This window comes from Odontesthes bonariensis, chromosome 12 (assembly GCF_027942865.1).
Source record: "Odontesthes bonariensis isolate fOdoBon6 chromosome 12, fOdoBon6.hap1, whole genome shotgun sequence".
Taxonomy (NCBI): Eukaryota; Metazoa; Chordata; class Actinopteri; order Atheriniformes; family Atherinopsidae; genus Odontesthes; species Odontesthes bonariensis.
Genome location: NC_134517.1, coordinates 11,292,180 through 11,308,842, shown reverse-complemented (window position 1 = coordinate 11,308,842; position 16,663 = coordinate 11,292,180). Strand labels below are relative to the sequence as shown.

Here is a 16,663-nt window from a genome sequence, read left to right as displayed (position 1 = left end):
CCCAATCAGTGGAAGGCAGTCGGCTGACGTCACGTTTTAGTAACGCTTCGGCCCGCTTGGAACCAGGGCTGAGGTGATACGGAAAATCGTGCCGGTTGCAGGTACGGCGTGCTAGTGGAAACACGCAATAGCGCGCCGAGCCGAAGCGAGCTAGTGGAAAAGTGCTGTTTAAGAGCTTGCTTCTGCCACAAAACAACATGATGAGCGCTGCTTTTTTCCCTCTGTACCTCACCTCTGAAACCTGTCCATGAAAAAATAAATGGCACTAGAGAAATGGATAGATACCACTTGCCAGCGTTGCTACATCTCTACAATCCACTTCCAGCTTATACAGTGCACCTGGAAAGTATTCACACTTTTTCTCCACCTTTTCCACAGCATCATCTGTTACAGCCTTATTCCCAAATAGATTAAATTCATCTTTTATCTCAAAATTGTTCACACAATACCCCATCATGACAAAGTGAAACAAGTTTGTTTAAGAACTTTTTCAAATTTATTAAAAATAAAAAAACAAAAATGTAACATGGCTCTGGACCTCGGATTGGGGTGAAGGTTCATCTTCGTCGACCCTCAGCACACAGGCAAGCTAACAAAGCAGTGGACAACTCTGTGAATGTCCTTGAGTGGCCCAGCCAGAGCCCAGATTTGAACCTGATTGAACATCTCTGAAGAAATGTGAAAATGGCTGTTTAGTTTGAGAGATTCTGCAAAGAAGAATGGGGGAAACTGCCCAAAAATAGGTGTGTCAAGCTTGCAGCATCTAAAGCCCTATTCGGACGGGACTAGTTCAATGGGGGGACGTATGGTAATGTTGGTTAACCAGACGACGCCAGGGAGAAGAAATGACCAATTCGGACGGGACAAGAAATCCCTGTACTATTCATCTAACATGGGAGGAGTTGTTGGTTACACACAACCGTCACATCCTGGATGCCATGCACGTCTTCATTTCACTTCCGTAAACCCCATCTGTAAACAGACATGGCGCCGACCAGGTCGAAGCAAGCCAAAGTCCGAAATTGGACGAGAGCGCTTCATCCAGAACCTCCATGTTTGCAAACAGACACACCTAATTGTTTCTCTCTTTAAAAGGATGTGACGACATATTCCGTACTTATTACCGAAGGTCGCATTCGCACGGGATTAGTATTACCTATGGTAGATACTCCGGACCGTTTCACAGGAGGTAGAATTCTCGGCAAAGTTTACCGACATACTCCGCTATCTTTACTGACATGGCGCGTTCGGACGGGACTAGATTTCCCTGTTATTAATACTTTACCCCAGGTCCCCCCATTAAACTAGTCCCGTCCGAATAGGGCTTTACTCAAAAATACTTGAATTGCTGCCAAAGGTGCTTCCACAAAGTATTGAGCAAACATTGTGAATGTAAACTCATGTCAATTTTTTTAATTTTTAAAATATTTTGAATAAATTTGCAAAAGTTTCAAAGTTTTGAATTGCGTAGAAATTTGAGGTAAAAGATGAATTTAATCTATTTGGGAATAAGGCTGTAACATAGGATATTATGGAAAAAGTGTAGCGCTGTGAATACTTTCCTGATGCACTGTATAACAAGGCCCAGTTGTTTTAGGAAGCAATTGTAGCCTTGTTTATTGTGCCATACCCATATGCCACTGGTATACGTGACTTGGATAGTAATTTGTCAGGACGACAGTAGTAAGGAATTTGAACCATTCTTTAGCTGGCACAGCTTTGGAAGTTCCTGGTAAACAACCCTCCCCACCCCAGCCAGATTTTTTTGTCTGTTGTCATGTTCCCTTTACTTGCAAATTTGAGTGATGTTGCACTGTAAATGGGATAAAACATGTATCTCATTGAAAGGTCTGAATCATGCACAGTGAGTGACTCTCACTGTGACATTGTGATTGACACTGTGACTCCATCATGATATTAATTTTCCCACCATTTGTTTGTGGTGTGCTAACAGGAGCACAGACAACGATGAGCGCTCCTATGATTTATGGGGCCGATGTTTAATCGTTTTGTTGCAGAGATAAATGGGAGCATGGTTAGTCAGCCAAGATACCGGATCTTTGCCTTCCCCACACCCCACCTCACCCCACCGCCACCACCACAGTCACAGTCAAACACGAGCCTTTCAGTGTAGCCACCACGAAGTCCAAGACAAAGGCTTTTTGATTGATTGCTCACTGACAGTTATGTGTCCTTTTCCATTAGGGAGCAGGTTATTCCCTGGTGATTGATTACTGTTTTGGCAGCCAATGAATCACAGAATTGTGAGAGAAGTGCTTCTGGTCATGAGGCTACTGTCACTTTTTTGTCCTTGACAAACCTTTTAGAAGCCGACTTTAATTAAAGTTTTGGTTTGCTTTGAAAAAAGAAAAGAGCTTTTCATCAGTTTCTTCGAATTCGCTGACTGACACCATTAAGTAAGCGGAACTGTCGGAAAACCCTGATTTTACTGTACTTGTGGATGTACTAGCAGCTGACACAGGATTACTTTGATACTGTAGAAATGTTCAAAATGGAATGATTTTTGCATCATGATGGAATCATAAAGAGTTAATCTTTTTCTTGGGATTTCCAAGCAGATTGATGTATGTGTCCCTTTTAAAATCATCATAAAGGATAATAGCATGGCTAATCTTACTTTATGTGTTCATGTTTCACATGCATATGTTCAGAGTTGGCTCAGCTATTACGCTGAGAGGGACCACATGTTCCGGAACCAAAGCAACAATCTTACTAAAATATAAATGCTTTAAATCACATCTACATTTTGCTCCCAAAACGGGTCTTTTTGCGTTAGTTTAAAATCCTAATTTATCCTCCAGAAAAATCAAGAAAATAAGCTTATAATTAGATTTGTGTTTTATGTTTGCAAGTATTATGCAGTGTTTGCATATTAATTCATGCTCTGTATTATGCCTTATTGGCAACAAGACAAATGGAGCCACATCATTGGTCCAACAACTAATTAGTCCTACTTGTTAGAGCAACAACTCTGTGGGAACTTGTTTGTATTAGCTGTATGAAAAGCATTTGAAATGATAGAGGATTGGTGCTGATGATTATAATGGGGGTGATAATCATTGTAAGGATTTATGTAAATAAGAACAGCCACTGTTCAGTAAATTTGAATGTAGTGCTACTATTTGAGACTTTTTAAAATGTGTTGAGTGAAGAAGACACCCGGGCGCCTGTTACCAGGGACTGTAAAGTTTGCTGCGTTATACGAAACAGAAGCTTTAGAAGAGACACTTTTACAAGTCGGATTAAAATGAGAAACTGTTTCATCTAGTTTTTCATGTTTTTATTTGGTGTGATGTTGAAAGTTTATCTTTGCAGAAGTCACACATATTTTGACAGCTGCAACTAAAAAGATGCCAGTTAAAGCACTCTGGGATTTATACCATTTCATTCATATGTGTGGAACATGTCTTGATCCACACTTTGCTTCAGTTAAAGGTCATGACAAAGTAGCACTGATATTTTCAAAGTCAGCTCCGTTCTGTTTTACTGGGATTCAACAAAAAGCTTACCTATTTAATGTTCTGTTGGAGAGTTAGGTCCTGCTCTCATATGAACCAATACCGGTAGCATTGCGGGCTCTAAGTCTGGTGTCCTGTCGGGGTCTACCAAGCACACCTAAATTATAAGCATTAAGGCCTCGGTATGCTTCTCCGTCGCTATCCGTCAATCCGATTCCGTGGTCACGCAGAGGCTGTTAAACCTTTCGAAGTTCTCCGTCGGGCTGTCGGATACGCAAGGCAGTTCACCTCCCGATCAGTAGGCGTCGCTACGCTAGACGACCCAATCTTGCGACGTCTATCTTGAAAATTCGTTGATTGATTGTTTACCTCCCGGCTCCGTTCCACTCCTCACAGTGAACGATGGCGACCGAGAGAGAAAGACTTTTGTTGGAGTTGAAGCTTGTTGATGTTGAAATGCAAATAATTTTGACCAAACTTTGACCGGCACACAGTAAACTCTTTCAAAAATGGCGGTGTTGTTGTTCTGAGAGGAAGGAGCTAAACCGGAAAAGTGATTCCGGAAATTATGTTGTTAGCCGACCAATCACAACCCTTGCGGTCTCCGCGAGTCTCCGTCTCCTCGGCGGATAGATAGGAATTTTGGCCGAGGCACGCAAGCAACAGAGAGCCGTAAATCAGGCTTTACAGTTACTGGTATGAAGTATCTCAGTACTAAGTCTGCTTTCTATGCTTGAAGCAGAGAAAGATGTGGAAACAGAAGTGATTGGTTTGTTCACAATCTGGCAAACTATTTTCTTACCTCCCAATGTTTTGAAAGCAGGTATCTGGGGACACTTATGGGAATATCACACGGGGTGTAAAATCTGCCTCGCAAATATGAAAGATGATATTAATACTGCTAAAATGAGGGACCACATCATCTATTTCCGTCCCAAACGAACATCTGCGACCTTAAGGAACACAGTCAGCCTCACTAATCAAAGAATTGGGGTGGTGTTGTCAACTTTGTGCTCCAGCTCTGAGAAAATGGAGACTCACAAGGTCTTTGACCACTTTCATTGCAAAGGATCTATGAACTTTTATAGCTATAGAGGTTTCACCAGCTATTGAATACTTAGGAGGAGTATAAGCTCCTATCCCAAACTGCACTTTGCAAAAACACTAACCATTAAATTTGATTTGTTGACTTCAGCAGGGACTGACTTGTACGTAAGTTACAGTATGTACAGAACTGAGGTGGGTCCCTCTGAAAACAGAAGCAGCCATGTGTGCTTCTGTAGCAGTTTAAGTATGCTAGACACCAAGATGCATCGAGACTCTTCTTTAGCAACTATGGATTGTTATTTAATTGTGTATTTAATCAAATTGTAAAACCACTACAGAAGAAGTTCTTCATGGCTGAATGTGTGTTTATCTGAGTTTATAAAGTGGTAATGAAGCAAAGTTTTTACAGCCAGCAGTTTCAGCCTTTCAAAAGGATGCAAGGGCGCAATAAGTGTCTAAGTAGATAGTGCCGTGTAGATGGTGTGATGAGACTGCGAGGCTAAAACTCCAAGTGTGTGGGTGTGCAACGAGGGGAAGAACAAGCGACAATGCTGCTGTGTCTGTTTGGGAATATATCACAGAGAGAGCAGGGTGAGAAGCTGAGATATGCTATTCCAGAAATAGAAAATCCTTTTTTTTTTTTTTTTTTTTTTGCATAAATAAATAACTGGATGGGAAACGCAGCATTGCCCCGACTATGTCAGACTAAAACAAGCTGTAGTATCTCTCTGTGTAACGTTTAGGCTTCTCAGGATTAAATATCAATTGGTGCTCGGCAGCTCCAACGTAGTTCAGTCAGTACTATTGAAAGAAGCTTGTCACCAACACAATTTGATTATAAAGCTTACATGTGAACCTTTTAAGTAATGGTTTTACACTTAACCTTTTTCTTTTTTAACCTCACACAAACATGAAATAAAATGTTTTTTTGGGGGGCAAACTTTGAGCATTTATTGTATTTTTTTAAATCTCTTATTTCATAATTAAAAAAACAAGCTTGCCTAACTTTAAAATGGTGATGCAACCTGAGCACATCTGGCTTGAAAAGTAAAAGCACACGTATTGTAGGTTGCATGAGGAGGTCGGAATGATTGTGCTTTGGATTGTGGACTGTGATTCAAGCTTAAATAGCCACAGAACTGAGAACAAAATGGCTGCTTTTATGTGCAAGTTAAAGCTTCACGTGCAGCTGATTCCTAGCTGACGGTCTACAGCACATTGAACTAATTGATATTAATTGATTTAATTATAACACATGTGTTTACACTCAGGGCACTACACATTGTTGGATTATACTTCCAGTTGGTTGGTTGTTCCTGCCACAACCCTGCAGCTGCGCAATATGCGTTGAGTATGACTGCTGGACATGAATGACAAATAGTCTGCTGTCACGGCCCCCCCCCCCCCCCCCCCCCCCCCAGAGTTGGCATGACATTTGAGACCAAAGTGTTTCTCTTTTTTCTGTCGTGGCACATGCTATATTTCAGTTAATGATTTAGTTGGACCAAATAAATTTTATTTTCCAACCACTCCATCCTTCCGTTTTCACAGCTCCACCAATTGGCCTAAGGGTGTTCTTCATTGTTTGTCCGTGTGTCACAAGCAATATCTCAGAAATGGCTGACTGGGCTTTGGAAGCACTTGGAGGGATGATGTGTTTTATCATCGCTCGTTGAGATTTACAAAAGCCTGTGGCCATTAAAGGAGAGAGATTTGAAACATTCTTATACCGTGTGCATGCTCTTTCTCAGCAACTCCTTTTTTATGCTTATGTACTGTACACTTCTTCCATGAGAGTTTTCTCCTTTGAAACATCAATCTGTGCAAGGGCAAGTTTAACAAAAGGCGTGGCTGAGCCGGATGACAAAAAACTAAGCTGTGGGACGAAACATGAACATGACTATGACAAAAACAAATGAAAAAAGACTTATCTTTGACGTGGCGGGGCATGAGGGGTGAAAAACAGAGAGAGGATTTCACAAAATGAAAGGGGAGCCTGGAAACTAAATAGTGAACTGAGATTGTGATTGGTGAATGAGTGCAGCTGATGAGAACGAGTGCAGGTGACGTGAGGGAAACTAATGGTCAGAACATGGGGACTGAGGGGAAAAACAATGGCAAGACTAAAACAAAACATGAACTCAAAAACCAAGACATGACACAACCTAAAACATGATAAAACATAAAACTAAAAAGATGGGGAAAACCCCATGGACGTGACAGACATTTTTCCTGAAACTACTACCCACTGAAAAACTCTGAAAAAACTCAAACCTGGCACCTTGTTTTGTTCCCCCGAGGTTTTAAAAATACTTCCTCCGGGATCTGTTCAGCTTTTTGGTGGAAAGTTACGTCACTTGTGAGGTTCAGCCTGCGTCCTGTTTGGCCTCGACCTCTGAGCCCCCACCCCTATTCAACCTGCAAAGAAGCCAGCTGAAACGTTGGTGTTGCCAGCTGGACTGAACCGCAGGCCTTTACATCCGCCCAGGTTCAGAGGACACAGGAGCCCAGTGGATACACTTTAGATTTGGGAGTAATGTTCCAGCAAGACTTGACTGCCAGGCAATCATTGGAAGTAAGAAGTTGCTCTCAGTGACTTGCATGGTTGAATAAAATGTTTTTAGCACTAGCTGAAACTAACAGCTTAGGTAATAAAGTTGATGTGTAGAAACATCTTTAGGTTTTTGCTGTTGATGTCTGGAAGATCGTTACACCCTTGCTTTGTTATATATGAATGTTCTCCAGTTGAACAGCTTTGTTTCGAGGCTCTTGTCCTCGCAACAACACTGCATGGTGTTTCCATGACCAGGCTCCATCCCGCAAAGCTAATCTGTCAAATGCCATATAAGTAAGTATGAACCTGACTGATAGTTGTTTTTAATTTGCCTCAAAAAACATCCAAGCTGTCATAAAAGCCAGAGGAACTGAAACAAACTCCATTTTTTTCCTCCGAATCATGATTACCATTCATCAAAACTATATACAAGTACACATATGGAACATCAACCGCAGTGATGGTACCAAACAAAACTGTGACAGCCGGCAAATGTGGAAAAACTCTGGACCACAGGTATCAAACACTGCATGATCTCCAATTTCTGATAATCAACCTGAAACTAAATGTCACCTCTGTGATGCAAAGCTTCTCTCGCTCCCTCTGACACATGCTCCCTTCCCCGAAAAGGGAATGGATGTAAGTTCATCAGACAGTTCTTCTGATCGTTTTATCCCTGAAATGATCGGCTCGCCTTTACTTTTCCAATGTTATGTCTCCAAATGACTTCCAAGCAAGAGGACGCTATGTAAGCATGAAGATAAGAAGCCGTTTGACCTGCCCTGCCCCAAAGATGCCTGGATGTTCTGAGAGGGGACAAAGAAAACCTTTTGCTTTGAAAAATTAGAGACTTTCTCCTTCACGCTACTGAATCATCACCTCTCTTTGGTGAATTACAGAGTTCCCTTTTACTGGCTGTAGAATGTAGCTAAAAAGAACAGTACTCTGTTGCAGAAGTGAAATTCAGTATCACAATGGGACAGATGTGGAAATTCTCCCCTCACCAGCTGGTAATTCTGATATCGCGCAGCAAATTAAACGGCTAAAAAAAAATCCCACGTACACACATGGACGAAGGCTAACGCAGTGAACAAGGAAAGCTTTTTGTGCTGTGTGAATGAGAAGCTATGGCTGAATGGTTGAGTATCTCCTCTGTGTCTCTGTGAGGTTGACAGCCCAGAGAAGATTAAGAGGAAGCACATTAAAATGAGTGAAAAGGGCGAAAGAATAAATGAGAGAGAGAGAAAAAAGCTGACGAGGCATTACATTTGTTCTATGTGGGCAGGGTCTGAGAGTGGTCCTGATATACATGCAAATACACTGAAATCTCTGGTTATATCTGCTGTATTTCCATCTGAACAGCTTCAGCTCAGTGCGGACTCTCATGCATTTCTATAGTGTTGATGTATTTCTGCATTATACAGAGCTAAGTAATGAAAGGCATATTAGCATGGGTTATTAAGGTGGCCCCGAAGTGTAAAACAGAACAAAAAACCCATCAAAATTTGACATTTCACAACATGCAACATTTGATTTTTACAGAAAAGGTAGGAATGACAATTCTTGCTTGTAATTGGACAGAACGTTGATGTCATTTCCTGCTTCTGGTGTGGACCACCTACATCAGCCCCCTTAAACAGGTACCTTTTCTCAAGCTTTTTCCATCAACCTCCAGTTCATTCTGTGACTCAGTTTTAGATTTTCAGTTCAAAGGCAGGGCAGAATAAGGGGGGGGGGGGGGGGGGGGGCGTCAATACCACCTTAAACCAGGTCCAGTTCCAAAAGTCTTAGAAACTAAAGCCCCTTTAAACCCATTTTATGATTCATGAAACTTTTTTTTGTTGTGAAAATGCCAATTGAAACGTAGTGTTTTTTGTTTTGTTGTGTTTTCCACTCGATTGCCACCGCAGAATGGCTGGAGTCTTACACAGAAACTCTCCCAGATAACGTTCTGACACATTTTGGCACTCGGTAAAGCTGTGAATAATTACAAAGAGTCTGTTGTTGACTGGGCACAGGACCCTGGCGAAGAGAGTATGCGTTACTAACTGGTGGCCAGGGCGGTCGGGGAAGGAAGGCAAGGGTGGGGCTCAGTTGTAAATGGAAGCTGTTTGAAAATAGTCAGTCTTCCAGCCATGCGTCACCATAGCAGGGCCACAACACATCTCCCTGTCTCATACTGCGTTCCATATGTACAGTTGGGACTGTCCTAATCCCAATGAGGACTAATTTTCCTCTTTGAGAACATGCTTAATAATCAGAGTAGGCAGTCACTTTATTTGCCACAGGGTAGTGCCACAATCACAAGCATGGTTCTTCATCTAACAAATGTGTTCTCAGATTCGCTATGAAGCCGCTACGATCTGAACATTTAGGTGTGAATTTCACTTAAAAATAGGTTGTTTTTGTCAGAAAAGCAAAAGATCTGCCCTCTGTTCTGACATCTCTGCAGGGCTCCAACTTCCATAAACAGTTGATGCCCAACTGATGCGATTGTTTTTTACAAGGGGTTCTGACATTAAGAGTAATTTACTGTGCATTTAAGGCAGTCTTATTTTAGCGCACGTGGGTGGAGGAAAGTGAGAAGGCTTTCTGGAGGATGTTGAGGTTGTGTTAACAGCAGTGAATGCACTCAGACCCTCCTACTGTATGAAGATACAAATCAGTTTACTCGTAAACAGCTGCTTCATTCTGGTGCTCGTCATGGTGGATATTGCATTGATTTATACTAATAGTAAGTAAAAAAGAGAGAAAGAAATGTATTTCCTAATTACACTCGCTGTTTTGTATAGTGCTCTACTCATTTTGTACGTTTTAGTTGGGTTTTTTAGGTTATTGGAACCTATTGAGTGAAACGTATGCTCAGCACAGCTGTCACAGCAGAGTGAACACAGTTTGATGGGCTGTCACCATCTCGAAAAATTGATGACTGAATGGAAACTTTAAATGTGAAAGCCACTCAAAGGACATTTTAGCCACCCAACATTTGTCTTGTATTTACTGAATTTGCTCAGGTTCAAATAAATGAAAAAAATCCTTCTAAATATCACACAGACCGAACAGATGGATGAATAAAACCATTCAAACATTTGCCTGCTGCCTTGCTTTAAGCCTTAAAATAGGTTAATGTTTGCTCAGACGTACTAATAAAAGTGCCTCCATGTTTTATTCCGATTGGTCTGATTTGCACATGATTTATCCGAAGACATCTGTGCACGTCTGGGTTGGCGTGCGCGCACTCAGGAGTGTGTGCTAAATCCTCCGGGCCATAGAGGATGTCGGTGAACCGAACCCAGCTGCTGGAGATACCAAGTTTACACCATGCTGATCAGAAACTTGCTGACTTTGAGTTCAAACAAATGTCTGCATTTGTTTTCAACAGACCACCAGTGAACTAATGTGCTGCTGCTGTTCTGAAAGGGCCGAGTCAAGCACCTGATATCCAGCCCAGAGGGGCCATCGTGCATCTCTGTCTCGCTCACACACACACAAACGAGCACGCACACACAAACACGCTGCTCTGAACTCACACAGTTTGTGGCGACATCTGTAACTGCATTAAATGAATCCGGTGTGCTGCAGATGCTTTCTTCAACACAGACAGCTGTGAGGATCGCTCTCAGCTTTTCATTACACAGAACGGAACTAGAGTTCCCGTGAGTCTGAAATGCAGTGAGCTGTAACTGAGACATAAACATGTGTGGCCAGTCATGTCCATCCATCTGTACAGCGGTTAGCTTCATCACGTGGGGTCTTACCTCGCGTGATGAGATTGTTGGGCCACTATACATTTTTTTTTCCACGGTGATGTGGCGGTTTGCACTGTCGCCTCACAGCAAGGGGGTTCCTGTGCAAAAATGCATGTCAGGTTAACTGGTGACTCAAATTGTCCCGAGGAGTGAGTGTGCATGGTTGCCTCGTTTGTCTCTATGTGGCCCCGTGATGGACTGGTGACCTGTCCAGGGTGTACACCCCCCCCCCCGCGACCATGAGTTGGATTAAGCAGGTACAGAAGATGGATGATGCTTCATCAAAGGATCCTGATCCCCCTCCCCCCAAACAATAATGGGCTTCTTGTTTTTGTAGTGAATGTTGCTTTCTTGTCAGCGATGGTATTTTTTACGAACTTCCAGCAAAGGGCTTGCTGTAGATAGATCGATAGATAGACTTTATTAGTCCCATTGGGAGGTTCCCTCAGGGAAATTGAAATCTCCATCTCACTCCTGCTCAGCACCGTTATATACAGAAATGCACAAAAGAAACCAAAGTGGAAAACACCCAACACCAGCACCCATATAAAGATTATAATAACAATAATAATAATAATGTTATAGTAGTAGTATACTAGTTATAGTAATGAAAATAGTAATAATAATAAAAATTAAGCTAATAAATAATAAATTGGATATAAATATAAGTATAATGTTAGATTAAAATTATTAAAGGAAGATTATTGCAAAATAATTATTGCAAAATAATTGCTAGCTTTTCAGCTAGCTGATACCATTGTTTGACAGCTAGCTGAAATGCTAGCTGTCAAACAATGTCGAGAAGCCAACGTGCATTCGGGTATTCGTGGGGCCTCTGCTGCCTCACCTGGGTTTCAAACCAGCAGGCGAGTCTACAGATTTGTTGTTGCGGAGTAACATGGCTGCTTTGTACAAAGTCAAGAAAAGTAACATTTCTAGTTTAAAATCCAAAATACTAACAAATACCGCTTATCAGATTATCTGAAGTCCTGACTGTCCTCTTAGAACAGCTTTTCTAGCTACTTTCCTCCATTTTCGAACAACATAGCAAACGTGTCCTTATTTTTTTTGTTTTTTAGAGGTTACAAGAGCATGCATGAGGTCCAGCTGACGCTAGAGCGCCCTCTGCTGGATCCCAAGGCAACCCACGTCTAACAGTCCTGCGCATGTGAGTATATTGAATTTTGTTGAAAATTCTGACAGGCTGAATTACTGACATTTGAAGTTTCTCCAAGTTTGAATGCATATTTTAAAAAACGCGGATCCCGCGGCATTTCACTTGCTGGAGACGAAACTAGAAGAAGCAGGCAGCCCACATGCACAGCGCAACTGAAGGCTGCTGCAAGAAAAAAGACTGTCCTAGCATCACAAATGCGGAAACTCATTCTTTGACAAATGGGATAACCCCGTCTTATCACATGCCAGCTGGGATAGACCCCCATGATCCTGAATAGGCTGGAATGGGTGTAGAGAATCTACGGATGCTTGGATATAAGTAAAGCGATGAAGCGCAGAACTCAGTCATTTATCTTCGGTCAAGTTACTATAGATGTTTGTTTGCTTATTTTAGTACCAACTGCCTGTGATGTTGAGTTCCATTATGACTCAAGCAGTTAAACCACAGTGCATAACTGACTGCAGATATTTGGCTAAAGGTAAAATTCGTAGCATGCTATAGCATTTAAAGTGTATATACATGCACGTAGACTCAGAGATGCACACACAGCTTTGCCCACGGTGACACCCTGGGGTCGCATTACATGTAATGGACTCAGTCAAGCGGGAGTGACCTCTTTTTATACAGCAGCTTAGCTCCCTTCCAGTGATTGGCTGTGGCTAACATTGCATATTGTGTACGAAAGCTGAAGGGTTAATCAGCTTGATGTTGTCCGTGTATTGCTGTGTGAACCCCATGTCAAACTGGGTTATGCCACTGGGTCCTTAGACATAAATTCTCTTGATGGTGTGACAATTTGTCGCACAGGTGTAAAAGAAGTTCATTTGGGCTGGCTTATCAACCCATCTGCCACTTTATCAACCATGGAGGGGGTTTGTAAAATGTTCCAGTGCACACTTTTAATTAGATTGGTAATATTTAACAGCTTTATTGTTATTATTGCATCTGGTCTGTTGTTGTTGTTGTTGTTTTTTTTTTCAACAAGGAAAAATTTGAAGCGAATCCCACTTTAGCTTCTTGTCAGGATTCAGCTGAATTATCTTTGTGCCTGGTGTGCTGGTAAGATGCGCAGAGCTGTCAATAGAGGTGTCAAAAAGCGGCAGGGTTTTTCTGAGCAAGCAGGAAAAAAGCGACGGATCAGGGAAAAGAGGATGTGAGTGGAGACAGAAATGAGACGGCGTCTGAACCGCCTTGGACACTCGCTGAGCGTGTGTTTTTTAGAAAAGCAATCAAGGTTCTGATCTCTTCAATGACATTTTTGGATAAACTTTTTATTATATTGGAGGTATTTCCTTCTCACTTGATTTGGACACATTGAGTTTGCAACCAGTGTTGCATCAGTGTTGCGTTCGTGTCATACTTTGATGTTGGAAGAGCAGCTTTGATCACAGTAGATTCAACAGGAGGAGGAGGAGGTTTGCTTTGAAACATCTATTAAGACTTTTTCTTTACCGGGACAGATTTGAAGACAGTGTCTGCCTGTCTTGTTCAGTCAACGGGAAACATTTTCAAGCGTGTGCTCTGGGCTTCTCAGCAGCTTTTTTTTTTTTTTTGTTTGGATACCCTTGGTGTTAAATTCCCAAAGACACCTCTTGCAGCAGAAGTGAGGATGAGTCATTCACAAACTTCCTCAGTGTGCCACTTCCATCCCAATCCTCCAACTTTACTTTTCAAAAAGCTTTTCAGCTGTCACACCACCTGCATAATGGTGCAGATGTGGGCAGGAGTTTGTTGTAGTCACCTTCACAGCATCACCTGCCTCGTCACTTCGACCTTTGACAGCTGCAGAGTTGTTTCATTCCGTCACGTCTTTCAGAGAGGTTGAAACACACGATGCTCCAAAACAAATGATATGTAAAGGGTGATCTTTCAAAGTGACTTCAGAAGAGTAAATACTGTCACCTGCACATAGAGGTAGCTTACCTCTGATGGCTGGCCATGTATGATTAAAGGATGTTTACACCTCCCTATTTTCACTGTCATTCATCACTAATTGCAGCTGAAGGCTGCTGTTTGTTTACCTGTTCACTCCACAATGCAATTACTGACTCAGCAACACTTCCAGTTAAGAGGGCGTCTGAGTGCACTGACGTGTTTTCTCATAGCTGGTAAAGACAAGAGTGCAGAGAGACTCAATGACAACAGAAATATATTGTCTTGTATGACGAGCTTTTCTGCCATTTGCCGTATGTGTGTTCTGTTGAGATCATCCAAATGCTTTTTTCTTTTAAAATTAGGGCTGGGTAACGATTAAAATGTTTAATCTAATTAATCACACGATTTCCCTGATTAATCGCGATTAATCGCATTTGTACGCAAAATCCAAAAATAAATCCAAAAGTAGTGTATAGCTTTTAACATTTAGTTTTATTTTAAATGTGCTGCCATATGAAAGAAAGTGCCATAACATTTGTTGTGCAAACACACTTTTAACATCAGCATCTTTCTGTAGTTTTTATGTAGAAGCCTCGCTCCACTGTCTGTTTCCTTGAATGACTTGCTGCTATCAGTTGTGTGTTTTGCCTTTAAGTGATATTTTAGACTGGAACTACTACGGTGAGAAGACAATTCAACTTGGCAGTGTTTACAGATGACTTTGGTTCTGTCGACTCCACCGTCTGGAAGAACTTTAAAATGAAAATGGCCGAGTAAAAGTTCCGTACCCTTCTCCATGTTTGGTGGATCCGCCGATTACTTTCTTTTCCGGTTCCGCAGCAGACAGCAGCAGACTTTTACAAAATAAAAGCCTGTGAGCAACAGACTTTTACAATAATAAAATAAATAAATAAAACAGGGGTGGTTTGTGGCATAGTGGGTTGAGCAGCGAGTCCTCGCTATAGCTGGCCCCGGTTCGAGTCCAGCATCGGACGGCCCTTTGCTGCATGTCGTTCCCCCTCTCTCTGCCCCCTGCTTCCTGTCTCTCTGAACTTTCCTATCCATTAAAGGCACAAAAGCCCTAAAAAATTTTTTTTTGGTTTTTAATTTTAAACAATTTAAAAAATAAATAAATAAATAAATAAATAAAACATGCGTTAATGCGTGATAATATATTTAGCGGCGTTAAATAATTAATGCGATAACGCGATAATAACGCGATAAGTTAACTTGCCCAGCCCTATTTAAAATTTATTTAAAGTAGTGGATAATTGTATTTCTGTGATTTTTTTTATTTTTATTTTTTTTTAAATTTTCAAATCAAATGACTCCTTATTCACACACTGACTTTTACCCGCATTGGCCTAGGTGCTCCGAGCACGCTCCACAGTTCTTTCCCAAGCTTTGAAGGCTTGGGAAAGAACTCTACAAGGCACCAATTTACCAATACTAACAAGATTAAAGGAGGCACATTGTCACCAATTGTAGACTGTTTTTAGGTAGCAAGTATCTAGCTAATGTGATGTCAAAATGCCACTGTGATGAAAGTTAGGATTAGCTTTGGGGAGCCTTCATTAGGAGCAGTTCCAGCTTGAAAACTAAGCAAAGCTTATTTAGAAAACGGCAACCTAAGCATCTTGTTCACGATTCATTAACATTAAATTGCTCACCAGTTGTTGTCTTTTACTCATCTCGACTGACATCTGTCACTGTGTTTGGCTGCAGCAGCAGTTAGTAAGAATGCAGCGTCTGCAGAAAACCACTCAATCAGGAGCTTTTTCCAATAAGAAGAATCTGTTGGAGAATTAGCGTCACGGTGAAAATCCCCGTCAGGATGAACAGCTCAATGCAGATTTCATTGCTACTGCTTGGGGGTTCAAACAAGGGTTCATTTCAAGCCTTTTACCCTTCATTTCACTGAAATGTCACTGTCTTATGGTGCTGTGTTTCATTGCACACAACCATGAAGAACGAGCACCACCAGTCTCTAAGTCTTTTTTTAGACTTCTTTCTCCTCTGCTCTCGATGTTAGTGGGAGAAGGAAGAGAAAATTCCCAGAGGAGATCGGAGCAGTGGTTGGATGCTCTTAAACTCCAATTGATGCATTCACCACTGGTAAATTAGTGGTGTAGTAGCGTCAGCTCGTGTCCTTAGAGACGAGGGAGCGTGTGTGCAGGCGAAGCCCGTCCTCCGCCTCTCTTACATTACTTGGTCATAAAGGCGCGAGGGGAGGAATAACAAGGTGACTCAGAGCAACTCATAGCCGCCTTATGTAACAAATCTTACTCTCATTGAGCATAAAACTACCAAAGCTCTTGTATAGATACGATCTAGTGTCACTGCAAACTTCTTGCTTTGACTTTGCCTGCACACTATTCCGCGTTTATCTCACATGGGATGAATGACGGTGAACATATGCATTTTAAAGCTGGTCCCGGCTATCTGATGTGAGTAAATGTGTGAGGATAGAGTCAGGATAGAGGATCCTACTACCGTAGCTATTGCTACTTTGGATTCATTGAACTCTTTCAGTGCCGTTTGTTTAAAAGGTTGATGTTTGTCCTCATTCTAACAGTGATCGGACCTGTGCGTCAGATTAAGATTAGAGCATCAGTTTGGGGAGTTTAAGATTACCTGAAGCTTTTGTAGGCGCAGTGTAGGGTAATCCTGATATAATCAATAATATGTAGGCCCACATACTACATGGAGGACAAATTTGCTGTTGGTTACACTTTCCCAACTTTTCCTTTTTACATGCTGAAGGAAGGTAGCTCCAGTAAGA

The 16,663-nt window shown here is 41.7% G+C and overlaps 1 protein-coding gene across 4 annotated transcripts in view; it reads left to right on the top strand.

Annotated features, from left to right (window-relative positions):
• Nucleotides 1–16,663, top strand: part of adarb1b (adenosine deaminase RNA specific B1b) — a 154,883-nt gene that overhangs the window by 38,646 nt on the left and 99,574 nt on the right. For 2 of the 4 annotated variants that reach the window (XM_075479087.1, XM_075479086.1), the window contains exon 2: nt 11,909–11,997. The exons of the other annotated variants lie outside the window; for them this stretch is intronic. The gene's annotated coding sequence lies outside the window, so the exon portion shown is untranslated. The remainder of the gene's footprint in view (nt 1–11,908; nt 11,998–16,663) is intronic. 4 annotated transcript variants of the gene reach the window in all.